We start from the raw sequence: 14,610 nt of genomic DNA, 5'->3' as shown, positions 1-14,610 counted from the left end.
CCTTTAATCCTAAAGGCTCAACCTGTTCCCTACATACCATAAGTAGACCCCCTTGGTCCCTATCTACACCCAAATACTCTCCAATGAGAGTAACAAAAAATACCTCCTCCTATAATCCCCCCTTCCTGTATTCCTTCCACCATCTTTGACAAATAAAAACCAACACAGTAAGGGATATTAACAAAGCTTCTTGGGTCTCGAATACACTTGTGTAAAATAAATCATGTAAGGTCATTTTCTCCTTGTTGTGACCTCTCTGTGTAATCGAGTTAGCCAAAAATCTATGAATTATACGAAGCTCGGCTTTGTTAATATGTAAGTAGGAGTGTTTTCCTCCCAGCGTAAAAATATTATATTTTGACATACGCCTCCAGACGGCGTTCGCGTCAAAATTCCTATCTACCCTTTCACCACAATAAATCAAATTCATACAATCGGGTAGTAGTAATTCACTAGGAGTATATATCTGTAATGCACTGGCCATGTCCAGCATGGACATCCTGTACATCCTACGACCAAGTATAATTCTAAGAAAACTTCTATCATCTAATCTATCTATATCTACATTTAATGCTATAGTACTCATCAGCTCAACACATCATTCCTTATATACAGGTCTACGAATGGTGAATAGACGTTCCCAATCGGTAAAAGAAGAACTGCCATACCTTTGGATCAGATGCTCCCTAACTGAGTTAGCTAGTTGGACCCTTTCCAAAGGATCCCAATCGATTACCCTTGGCACTTCTACATTTTTCGGTAGCAGTTTGAATTTGTTACTTTGATATGCCAGGTAATCCCTCCAGCTTCTATCGAATCTCAGATTAGGATGCAACGTGTGTTCAGGAATTGTTGGGTATTCTACTGGTGGATGTATCGGAAATACTATGAAGGCATCAACAAATTTTAGCGGATCATAATAAGGTACGTGTTGATCAGGTTGTTGTTGTGGTTCCTGTTGTTGCTCCGATTCAGGTTCATATTGCATTTATGGTTCAGGTTCTGGAGTAGGTCGTCTAGATGATGATGAAGAACCTCCAGTTTCAGTATTAGTAAATCTCTGCAAAATACATTAAACACAAAAATTGTGCATCTAAATATGCATTAGTGTTAGCAAAATAACAACTTAAAACAATCACAATGACATGTTTAATCAAAATTAAACTTATGATCATTTTCACAATTTTATCAATTCTACACTTTTTCAAATAAGCATATATGAAAATGTATACAAAGTTCATAAGCATTTAACTCAAATAACATGTTAAAACATCCATTACTAACAATTAAACAAGTCTCAAATGGCAATTATATCAAATTAATCAAGTTCATGAATTTTAGACTTAAAAAGTCCACTTTAATCTTCAAAAATCATGTTTAGGATCAAAGTTTGGATCATTTAGCTACCTAAACATGTTACACTACTTAATTTAGAAATAATTCATGACAAAAATTGGCCATAACCTGTTTATATCAAAAATTCACAAATTGCTCAAGAACAGAAACCCTAGATTCCTAAAAATTTTGAAGTTTTTGGCTTCAAATCATGTTAAATAGCATCAATCTAGGTTATACATGCATAATATACTAACAATTTAACACTAATTACACTAGAAATTAACAAAATTAAATTAGGAAAAATATAGCTCAAGAACACTAAAAATCAAATTTAAAGAGATTTAGGGTTGAAATTGTTACCCTTTTTGATAAACTCCTTATCAAATTCATGTTTAGAGCGGATTGTAGCAAGAAATTTGGTGAATTTTGGTGAAAAAATGATGAAATTTGAGAGTTTTTGGGGTTGTGCTCGTATGTATGTGTGTGTGTTGTGGGAGACAGAAAACAGAACTGCTGGGTTTTTGATTCTGGCCATTTTTCCAGCTCCATGCGATCGCATGGAATTGCAGTTCAAAACCCATGCGATCGTATGGGTCTGCTATTTTTTTTTTATAAAACCTTTACTAATAAAACATATATATTAAAAATTAAAATTTTGTTTTTAGAATGAGGGCGTTTCGGATCATTGTCCTAGTCCGTCCCTCAACAAAATTTTAAAATTTTGTCAATTCAAAGCGTTGTTTTAAAAGCAAAGATTTTTAGGTTTTTTAAATGTTTTTGGCATACTTTAATTCAATGAGGTTAAAAATAATGATAATAAAAGTTCTCGTCCCTTCCTTGGGTAGAGCAATTTCGGTTCAACGACCGAGTTTTCAACTCACGACGAATTTTAAAAATCAAATTTTTAACATAGCAAAATAAAGTAAATTTTTTTTTTAAATTCACACCAAACTTAAATTTAAAATGCATAAAATTAATAATTCATATTATTATTAAAAAATTCACACCAAACTTATATTATATTTTTGTTTTTAAACATACAAACTTATGTTAAAAATAATAATTTTTCAAATATTTACAAACTTAAATATATTGATTTTAAAAGTTGACAATAATAATTTAATATTAATATATTAATTTTAAAAACAAAGTAAAAATAAAATTAAAAATCTTTTTGGTCTTTTATCCCACTTTAATCAATCGAATATTATCAAAAATATACGCCCCTCTTTTCGGTAAAGTAATTTCGGCTATATTACCTAGTTTTACTCCTGACGAATTTTTGAAATATTTTGGGTTGATTGATTAAAGATATTTATACCTTAAGAATAAACGGTAAATTTCGCAGTGATGTAATAAATTTTTGTATGATATCAATAATTTCGGTCGCAAAACTTAATTTTATTGAGTATCAATTTAATACTTTATAGCGAACAATTTAGCGTTTAATATCAAAAGGTTAAAAGCAATAAAATAAAAATAAAAACTGTACATACTTACCTGTAAGATAGAATTGTCAGTGACCTGCTTTAGCCCACTCATAAGATAGTCGGACTAATTGGTTTTCCATAGCTACATAGGCATAACCTTGAGCATTCAATGATTTTTCTTCGAAACATATGAATGGTCCTTCTCTGCATAAAGTAACAAATTCGGTATTTGAATATGTTTGATTATTTGAACATTTACCTTCGTGTGACCCTTTTTCGCATTTGTGACATCTTTCAAGGTGTCGTGCTCTTCTTTTCGCTGCAGATTTTGATTTTCCTTTACCAAAATGTAACTTATTATTTTCGTTCCTGGATTCTTTTCTTACTCCGTCCAATTTGGCTCTTATTACTGATACCAGGTCACTCGGGAGTGTGTCATTATTACGTTTAGTGATCAAAGCGTGTAGCATTAGACCATGGTTTAGTTCACAGGAATTCTTCATCTCGTAAAACCTAAAAAAAATAAAAATTCAGAATGGGGGGGAGAAGACTAGTTCTTTAGGGTCTGCTAAGGAAAGACCATTCGGATTCCATTCTCGAGAACTACATGAAAACAAAATATCTAACTCTAACAGAAATACATATTATCCTTTAAAGACTTGATTCTCCCCACACTTAGTTAGATGTGGTGTTGAAATTGTGATTGACTTCATTTTCAATTGGATCATCAACAATTTGTATATCTCTGACTTTTGCTTCAATCCATTTGTTGATTTCCTGCGTAACTTTCACAAATTCAACTAACATCACCTTTTCTTTTGGCGATAAATTGGATACTAATCGGTTACATAACTTAAAGTTTCCCTTAATCTTAGCATCGTGAATCCGTTTATAAAGTTTCTTCGTTGAACTGTTAAAAACGGGTTCATCTAATTTCGTATCATCAACTGGGTTCTTTATGATTGGTTCATCATTAAGTGTTTCTTCATCTTCCCCACACTTATGCATTTTTATTGGTCTAACAGTTTTGGTTGGTGGAGATCTAAACTTTCGGTTCACAAAGGTGATCGATTTATCACCATCCCTAAGTGTCATTCTACCTTCTCTTACTTCAATGAACGCCTCAGTGGTTGCTAAAAATGGGCGACCTAAAATTAGAGGAATATCAAGGTTTTCCTCCATATTAATAACTATGAAGTTGGCAACAAAGGTCAAACTTCCCACGTTAACAAGTAAATTATTTGCTATTCCAACTGGGTGTTTAATGGTTAGGTCAAATGATTGAACACCTATTTTGGTTGGTTTTAATTTAGCCATACCTAATCTTTTGTATAAGGAAAGAGGCATAATATTTGCACTTGCTCCTAAATCTGCGAGTCCATTATATACAGCACCATCATTGAGCAAGCAAGAAATGATAAATTCACCCGGGTCTCCTGCTTTAGTAAGTCGAGTTGGTTTGTAAACCTTTTTCAGGTGTTCTTTTATTGGTTCTTTCACTTCTATTTGAACTTCTTGTTCACATTTTTCTTCATTTCTTGGAATGGGAGGTTTGTATAAAAATTCTTCTTCATCACTCCAATTTGAATCCTCCCTATTTTCCAATTTTGATTTTTCATATGTTGTTGATAACATATTTATGTTTTCATTTTGAGGGTTTTCTTGGGTGGTGAAATTATGATTAACTTCATTGTCAACTTTCATCGGACCATGTATGTAGTGTTTAACTCTGTGACCATTAACTTTAAATTCAATCTCATTTGAATTTATTAACTCTATTGTTCCGTATGGGAAAACTCTTTTGACTATAAATGGTCCAGACCATCTTGATTTCAATTTTCCAGGAAATAGCTTGAATCGTGAATTGAAAAAAAGAACTCTGTCTCCTTCTTTAAATTCTTTTGAACTTCTGATTCTTTTATCATGCCATTTCTTCGTTCTTTCCTTATAGATTAACGAATTTTCGTATGCTTCATGTCTTAATTCTTCTAATTCGTTTAATTGACTTAACCGTAGACATCCAGCTTCATGTAAATCAAGATTACATGTCTTCAAAGCCCAAAATGCTTTGTATTCAATTTCTACTGGAAGATGACATGTTTTTCCGTAAACGAGTTTAAAAGGTGTGGTTCCAATTGGAGTTTTATAGGCTGTTCTAAAAGCCCAGAGTGCATCCTCCAATTTCATGGACCATTCCTTCAGATTTGATCCTACGGTTTTCTCTAGAATACGTTTTAAAGCTCGGTTGGTATTTTCAACTTGTCCACTTGTTTGTGGATGATAAGCGGTGGATATTTTATGAGTTACTCCATATCTTTTGAGAACTTTCTCAAGTTGATTATTACAAAAATGAGTACCCCGATCACTTATTAAAGCTTTCGGTGTTCCGAACCTTGCAAAAAGAAGTTTTAAAAAGTTGACTACAACTAGTGCATCATTAGTTGGGAGAGCTTGTGCTTCCGCCCATTTAGATACATAATCAATGGCAACGAGAATGTATAGATTATTATGAGATTTTGGAAATGGACCCATAAAGTCAATAGCCCAAATGTCAAATACTTCACATACTTGAATGACATTTTGTGGCATTTCATCACGTTGACTTATTTTTCCGGCCCTTTGACAAGCATCACAGGATTTGCAAAGAAGGTGTGCGTCTTTGAAAATTGTATGCCAATAGAATCCAGCATCGTAAACTTTTCTTGCTGTGAGTTGAGGCCCATAATGCCCTCCTGTTGGTCCTGTGTGACAATGGTTTAAGATTTGACTAGCTTCATCTCCGAATACACATCGGCGTATTATTCCATCGGGACAACTTTTAAACAAATGTGGATCTTCCCAGAAATAGTGTTTTATATCACTAAAGAATTTCTTTCGTTTTTGGTACGACAATTCTTTTTCAAGGAATCCACATACTAAATAGTTTACATAGTCTACAAACCATGGAATTTCATTATAATCTATCTTCAATAGATATTCATCAGGGAAGTTGTCTTGTATGGCCGATTCATTCAGAACTTCTAATTCAGGATTTTCAAGACGAGAAAGATGATCAGCGGCGAGATTTTCTGCTCCCTTTTTGTCTCAGATTTCAATATCGAACTCTTGTAAGTGTAATATCCAATGGATTAATCTTGGTTTAGCATCTTGTTTCGAAAATAGGTATCTAAGAGCAGAATGGTCAGTATAGACCACCGTTTTAGCTAGAACGAGATATGAACGAAATTTGTCAAAAGCAAAGACAATAGCAAGGAGTTATTTTTCAATAGTTGTATAGTTCGTTTGTGCTCCTTGTAATGTCTTACTAGCGTAATAAATAGGTTGAAATCATTTTTCAATCCTTTGTCCTAAAACGGCTCCCATTGCAAAATCACTTGCATCGCACATTAGTTCAAACGGTAGATTCCAATTTGGAGTTATCATGATCGGCGCATTAGTGAGTTTTTCTTTAAAAATATTAAAAGATTTGATGCATTCATCTGAAAAGATCATTGGAGCATCCTTTTCTAGGAGTTTATTCATAGGAGTGGCAATTTTAGAAAAATCTTTTATGAAACGTCGGTAAAAACCGGCATGCCCTAAAAAACTCCTAACTCCTCTAACATTGGTGGGAAGTGGAAGTTTAGCAATTACATCTACTTTAGCTCTATCCACTTCAATTCCTTCCTTTGATATTTTATGTCCAAGAACGATGCCTTCTTTAACCATGAAATGGCATTTCTCCCAATTAAGAACTAGATTTGATTGTTCGCATCTAATAAGCATTCGTTCAAGATTAACTAGACATGATTCAAATGTATCACCTAAGACTGAAAAGTCATCCATGAATACTTCCATACATTCTTCTATCATGTCATGCAAAATCGTCATCATGCACCTTTGAAAGGTTGCAGGGGCGTTGCAAAGTCCAAATGGCATGCGTTTCTAAGCAAAAGTACCATAAGGGCATGTGAACGTGGTTTTCTCTTGGTCCTCAGGTGCTATTGGAATTTGAAAATATCCGGAAAAACCGTCAAAAAACAATAGTAACTATTTCCGGCTAATCTTTCCAACATTTGATCAATGAAAGGTAAGGGAAAGTGATCTTTTCTGGTGGCGTCATTTAATTTTCTATATTCAATACAAACACGACATCCTGTTACAGTCCTAGTAGGAATAAGCTCATTTTTCTCATTTGTGATGACAGTCATGCCACCCTTCTTAGGCACGCATTGAACTAGGCTTACCCATGGACTATCAGAGATTGGATAAATTAAACCTGCATCAAGTAGTTTAATAATTTCTTTCTTAACAACATCTTGCATATTAGGATTTAGTCTTCGTTGGCGTTGCACATACGTTTTATGACCTTCTTCCATAAGGATTTTATGTGTGCAATACGAAGGACTTATTCCTTTAATATCATGAATTTTTCATGCAATAGCTGGTTTATGAGCTTTTAGCACAGAAATGAGTTGAGATTTTTCATTTTCAGTAAGAGAAGACGATATTATTACATGTAATTCAGATTCACCATGCAAATAAGCATATTCCAAATGGTTTGGAAGCGACTTTAACTCTAATGTCGGTGGTTCTTCTATCGATGATTTGTATCAATATCTGTCTTCTTCTTTTAGCATTTGAATTTCTTCTGTTATTGGTTCATATCCATTAGCTATAATTGTAGCTAACATTTTAGTTTCATCAATTGGTTCAGTTCCTTCTCCTAAAGAACATTCTCCTGTTCCTTGTAATTCTTGAAATTCTTCTAATAATTCTGCATGTGAATCTATAGTTTGAATATAATAACATGTATCATCTGCAGATTGCGATTGTTGCATGGCTCTATCAACAGAAAAGGTAACACTCTCGTCCTCTATACTTAGGGTCAGTTTCTTACCAAACACATCTATTATTGCTTTAGCCGTGTTTAAGAATGGTCTTCCTAATATGAGAGGAACTCGAGAATCTTCTTCCATGTCCAGAATAACAAAATCTACTGGAAATACTAAAGTACCAACTTTAACTAGCATGTTCTCCATTATCCCTCTAGGATATTTTACTGATCGATCGGCTAGTTGTATACTTATTCGTGTTGGTTTCAATTCTCCAAGGTCTAGTTTAGCGTATAGTGAATACGGTATTAGATTTATACTAGCACCTAAGTTTGCCAATGCTTCTATTGAACAAAGACTACCCAGAAAACATGGAATTGTGAAACTTCCTGGATCTGATAATTTTTCTGGTATCTTATTCAACAGCACTGTAGAACAATTAGCATTCATAGTAACAGCCGAGAGTTCTTCCATTTTCTTTCTATTTGTGGTTAGATCTTTCAAGAATTTGGCATATCTAGGCATTCCTGAAATTACATCAATGAAAGGAAGATTTACATTTATTTGTTTAAACATATCCAAGAATTTGGATTGCTCGGCTTCAAGTCTTTCTTTTCTCATTTTACTTGGGTAAGGAAGCGGTGGTTGGTATGGTTTAACATAAGGTTTAGCCTTAACTGTGTTATCTTCATTAACCTTTTCAACTACCGGTTCCGTTTCTTTATCTTGCTCAGGTTGTGGTTCTTGTGGAGTAGGAATAGCTTCATCATAATTTACAGGCATTTCAGGTGGTTTAAGTGTAATACCACTTCTTGTGGTAATGGCTTTAGCTGTTTCATTCCGGGGGTTAGCATTAGTATCACTAGGTAAACTTCCCAGTTTTCTTTCACCTATCAACCTTGCTAGGTTACTCACTTCTTGTTCCAAATTTTGAATAGAAGCTTGTTGATTTCTAAATGCTTGAGCATTTTGTTCATTGGTTTGTTTCTGAGATGTGAAAAACTGCGTTTAAGATTCAACTAGCTTCGACATAATATCTTCTAAATTTGGCTTTTTATCATCGGTTTGTGGTGGTTTGTTTTGAAAAATAGGTCTTTGCTGATTGTAAGTATTATTGGATACTTGTTGATTGCTAGGACCTTGTTGGTTGTTGTATGGAATATTTCGATTATAATTCTAATTTTGATTGAAAATTGGTCTTGGCGGTTGATAATTATTCTGATAATTATTTCCAAGCCTTTGGTTTATGTATGAAACATTCTCTCTTTGTTCCATTGTTAGTTCAATATTAAGACAATCTTTTGTCAAATGTGGTCCTCCACACTGCTCACAACTAATTCTTATTGAGTGAATATCTTTAGTCATCTTTTCCATTCGTCTCTCGACAGCATCTATCTTTGCGAAAATGGAGTCTAAGTCATGGCTAGAATCGGCTCTAGCTGCTTTAGATGATCTAATGATATCTTTTTCTTGGTGCCACTCATGTGAGTGGGAAGCAGTGTTATCAATAATTTTGTAAGCATCAGTTGCGGTTTTCTTCATAATGGAAGCACCAGCTGCTATATCGATGTCTTTTCTTGTAGTGATGTCGCATCCTTGGTAGAATATTTGTACTATTTGACAAGTGTATAAACCATGTTGCGGATATCCTCTTAATAACTTTCCAAATCTGGTCCACACTTCATATAAAGTTTCATTTGGCTTTTGTGTGAATGTAACAATTTCTCCTTGAAGTCTCACGGCTTTGGATGCCGGAAAGAATTGTTTAAGAAATTTTTCAACTAAAACGTCTCATGTATCAATCGCCCCTTCAGGTAACGATTCTAACCAATCTTTGGCTTCTCCCTTTAAAGTCTGGGGAAATAACATGAGATATATCTGTTCATCCTTAACTTCTCGGATTTTAAATAGTGTACAGATCCTATTAAAGGTTCGATGATGTTCATTTGGATCTTCTTTCGGCGCACCACTAAATTGGCATTGATTAGTCACCATGTGTAGGATTTGCCCTTTGATTTCATAATCTGGCGCATTAATGTCTGGTTGAGTAATTGCGTGACCTTGGTCAGTGCGTTTAGCTCTCATTCGGTCTTCCATACTTAGAGGTTCTAGATTTTCCATGATTGAGTTTGTTGAATCTGAATCACTAGAGGATTCGGATTTAATGGTTGGTTCCTCTACAATCTCTATTTGAATGATTGGTGGTTCCGGAGGAAAGATTAATGGTTCAGGATCTCGAAATCGTCCCTGAATATTCTCCGGATTCTCAATTGTGAGGTCGGGTTCAAAAAATGGATTATCGGAAATTTGAATTGGAGTACTTGGTTGACTGGATGACGATTCTAAAGAAAAATCAACGGCGACAATATTGGCTAGATGTCTTGATCGAGTTACAGGTGGTGAACGTACAAAAGGTGGTGAACGTTTTGCTCGGTGCATTCACTGAATATCGTATTAGTTATAAAAGATAAAAAATTATATAAGTTATCAAATTAATAAAATTTTCTGCTTTTGCCCACGTTTCGAATAGCCAATAGATGCAGGAGGGAGCCAGAACCCTTTAAATCGGAAGCTCACAACTCAGCCACTAACAAATCCAACTATTACTACGAAGCAGAAAATTTGGATGTCTATCAATTTAACCACTTAAAATAATTTTTTGTTGAAATTTAAAGAAATTTTAGAGAAGAAATAGAAAAAAATCTAAGTCCTAAAAAAACTAGAGCGGCGAAAAATAAAAAAGAAAAAGAGCGCGTCGAAAAACATCGAAAAATAAAAGGTCGAAAAATAATAGGCGTCGAAAAATAAAAATAAGAAAGTAGCGCTTCGAAACTTAAAAAGGAACTAAAAACTAAGAAATAAAAGTTGTGTCTAAAAATATTAAAGCTTAAAAGAAATACTATATCCCAAAACGGCAATAACTTAAAAAGTACTAAAATATAAAAACGGCGTCGCAAAATTCTAAAGCACTTAAATCTTAGTCTAAAGAAAAAGCACTTAAGAGATTATACGGCAAAGCCTAAAAATCTAGAAATAAAAATAACTATGGCAAAAACTATGACTTAAAACTAAATACGAGCGAAAAATACAAATATTACGCTAAAACGAATAAAAAGATACAAAATATAAAAATAAACTTAAAGTTGTAAAAGGTACAATTTTTATAAAAATATTATTTTTATATTATTTATTTTATAAAAGTATTAATTTTATAATTTATTAAAACTAAATAAACTAAATATATAAATTATATACTAAAAACTAAACTTAATTAATTAAATAAACAACCCTAATTAGGGTTTTCATAAATAATAATAATAATAATTACGTAATTATTGCTGTTGCAGAGTCAAATGTGGCGTGTCAGGGCCAGTCATGCGATCGCATGAATTTTTGCCTTCGGGCTCATGCGGTCGCATGAGCTAGGGTTTCGGGCCAGTATATGGGCTGGTACAGTACCAGGCCAAATGTTTTTATTATATTTTTTTTTCAGTTTTCCAGATTTAAATATATATATATATATATATAATATTTATATAACTTAAATAAAAATTTAATTTTAAAAATTAAAATAAAAATATTTATTCACTTTATAAATATTATAAACTCTTAAAAATATAAATGTATTTTTTTTATATATATATAGCGTTTCGCTTCCGGCGTTTAAGCTGTCCCCGGCAGCAGTGCCAAAAATACTTGATGTCTGCGAGGTGGTGTATAAAATACTATTTTTTTTTACAAGGAAATACTATTAAATACGATACAATTTTATACAAGTGATTTATTTATTTATAGAATGGATATACCTAAACCTTGCTACAATACTTATAGGCAGTGTACCTAATCGTACAGTAGTGTAGTTTTTAGTAAGTCCGGTTCGTTCCACAGGGATCTTTAAAACAAGCTTAACGCTATATTTTTTTTAGAAACTATAATTGTAAAAATACAAAAATATATATAAGTAGTATTATTATTATAAAAGGGGTTTTTTACCGTTTAATGACCGGTTTGTCGATTTTAAAACTTTAGTCGCAGTTAAAGAGTACGATAATTAAAAATGTAATTAAATAAAATGACAATAAATAAAAGTGCGATAATTAAAAATGCAATTAAATATGAAATATATAAATTATGCTTATTTAAACTTCCGTAATCATGATGTTTAACGTGTTGATTTTAGTTTTATTACCATGGGTTAATTGTCCTGGATTATTCGATATGTCCATACAGATTTGTCCATAATAGTCCATCAGTCATAATCATAAAGTGCGAAAGTCTTCGTCAAATTATTCTTATTCCCGAAGTCAAATATTCCAACTAATTGGGGATTCGAATTGTAACAAGGTCATAATACTTTGTTTAATGAATACACCAGGTTATCGACTGCGTGTAGTACAAGGTTTTACTACTTTGTTAACAATTACACCAATTACCCTTGAATGTAATCCACTCCTATTTCAACAAGTCTATTAACTATTATTTCAGTTCCGTGTCCGGTAAAATAAACAATTATTGGTATTTATAGATATCCCGCCCACCGTACCCAGTCAAGCGTATGTGGTTATATATAAATACGTCAAATTATAAGTCTATATATTAAATCAACGAGGTATCATTTAGTTAATATAAAACCAATTAATAGCCCATAGTCTAATTTCTACAAGTGTCGTTCTTTTATCCAAACCCCAATTATGGTACAAAGCCCAATTACCCAATTTTAATATTTAGCCCAACATCACGATTACTTCGGCATTAAATAAGCATAATAATAACTTAGCTACGAGACATTAATTTAAAAATAACATTAACCATAACTTACAGTGATTAAAAATAGCGTAGCGTTACACGGACAGAATTTCGACTTACACCCTTACAACATTCGCTAACATACCCTTATTATTAGAATTTAAAATTAAAATTAAAATTAAAATATATAATATATATATATATATATATATATATATATATATATATATATATATATATATATATATATATATATATATATATATATATATATATATATATGTACGAGTGAGAGATATATAGATGATATTATGATCAACCAAAACTGCGAAATTTATAGGCATGTGGCCAACTTTTCAGGGTCATGCGATCGCATGGCTTTGATGCCCGATTTCCATGCGATCGCATGGAGGTAGGTAACAGCTCACATGATTTTGTTTTCTTGCTTGCCGACGTTTATAATATATAATATAATATATATATTAATTTTAAGAATTAATTATATATTATATTATATTCATGTGCATAGTTGACTTGTAATTTTTAGTCCGTTGCGTCGAGCGTTGAGAGTTGACTTTGGTCCCGGTTCCGGATTTTCGAACGTCCTTGCGTATAATTTAATATCTTGTATTTTGCGTTTCGCGTCTTGTACTCTTGTAATTTTGAGACGTTTCTCATCAATAATTTGAACCACTTTGATTGTACTTTATACTTTTGAGCTTTTTGGTCGTTTGCGTCTTCAATTTGTCGAATCTGTATTTTGTCTTCACCTTTTATTATTTAAACGAATATTACTTGTAAATAGAACAATTGCAACTAAAAGCTTGTCTTTCTTGAGGGATAATGCTATTAAATATATGTTCGTTTTTAGCATTATCAGAACCCATCCCCAATTCATCCAGAATTGATGATGGCTGATTGGTTGATTCATTCCGGTGACGCTGCTTCCGGAGCTTAGGTGAATATCCGTGTCGGAATAACTGTCGGAATCCGAGGAATTCGAACTGGTGGAGGGATCCATATCGTACGATCAAATGAAGGATTTTTGATAAGAAATAGATTATAGGACGTAGATTAGTATCCTGCAATACATAATTTACATATGCATATATAATACTAAAATCCCATAAGTTACGGATGAATCTACGGAAGCTGTCAGGTAAAGTCTACAGTAACAGATACGCTAAGATATGAATTTTGTCTATACACTATCGATGCACTAACTGCAGTAAGACGTGTCTAGACTAAGAATGATTAGCAGGTAATTTTCGACACGAATTGATAAGCAAAACTTTTGACATGCAGATACGGTCGAAGCCCAGACTCACTAATGCATCTTAACAACTATCAGTGAGACGCACTAATGCAAGACCTGGTTCGCTAAGACCACCGCTCTGATACAAACTAAAATGCCCCGTTCATATCGATTATAAACGTTACATAATAATTGATTTCATTGCGAGGTATTTGACCTCTATATGATACATTTTACAAACATTGCATTCGTTTTTAAAAGACAAACTTTCTTTACATCGAAAGTTGACGGCATGCATACCATTTCATAATATATCCAACTATAATTGACTTAATAATAATCTTGATGAACTCAACGACTCGAATGCAACATCTTTTGAAATATGTCATGAATGACTCCCATTAATATCTCTAAAATGAACAAATGCACATCGGAAGATTTCTTTCATACCTGAGAATAAATATGCTTTAAAGTGTCAACCAAAAGGTTGGTGGGTTCTAAGGTTTATCATAAACAATCATTTCCATTATTTTAATAGACCACAAGATTTTCAGATATTTAATTGTACACGTAACCCGAGTACAAAATAATACGCGTAACCCGCAAATTAAAAATTATTCATATGGTGAACACCTGGTAACCGACATTAACAAAACGCGTCTAGAATATCCCCATCATTTCGGGACTCTCATCGGACATGATAAAATCGAAGTACTAAAGCATCCATAACCCAGATGGGGTTTGTTAGGCCCAATAGATCTGTCTTTAGGATTCGCGTCAATTAGGGTGTCTGTTCCCTAATTCTTAGATTACAAGACTAAAAAGGGTGATATTCGATTCGATAATCCAACCATAGAATGTAGTTTCGATTACTTGTGTCTATTTCGTAAAACATTTATAAAAGCAGCGCATGTATTCTCAGTCCCAAAAATATATATTACAAAAGCATTTAAAAAGGGAGCAAATGAAACTCACAATACGCTATTTTGTAGTAAAAATATGCATACGACTGAACTGAACAATTGCA

This window comes from Rutidosis leptorrhynchoides, chromosome 3, assembly GCF_046630445.1.
Source record: "Rutidosis leptorrhynchoides isolate AG116_Rl617_1_P2 chromosome 3, CSIRO_AGI_Rlap_v1, whole genome shotgun sequence".
Taxonomy (NCBI): domain Eukaryota; kingdom Viridiplantae; phylum Streptophyta; class Magnoliopsida; order Asterales; family Asteraceae; genus Rutidosis; species Rutidosis leptorrhynchoides.
The sequence above is the reverse complement of the archived record's forward strand: the minus strand, read 5'-3'. Positions refer to the sequence as shown.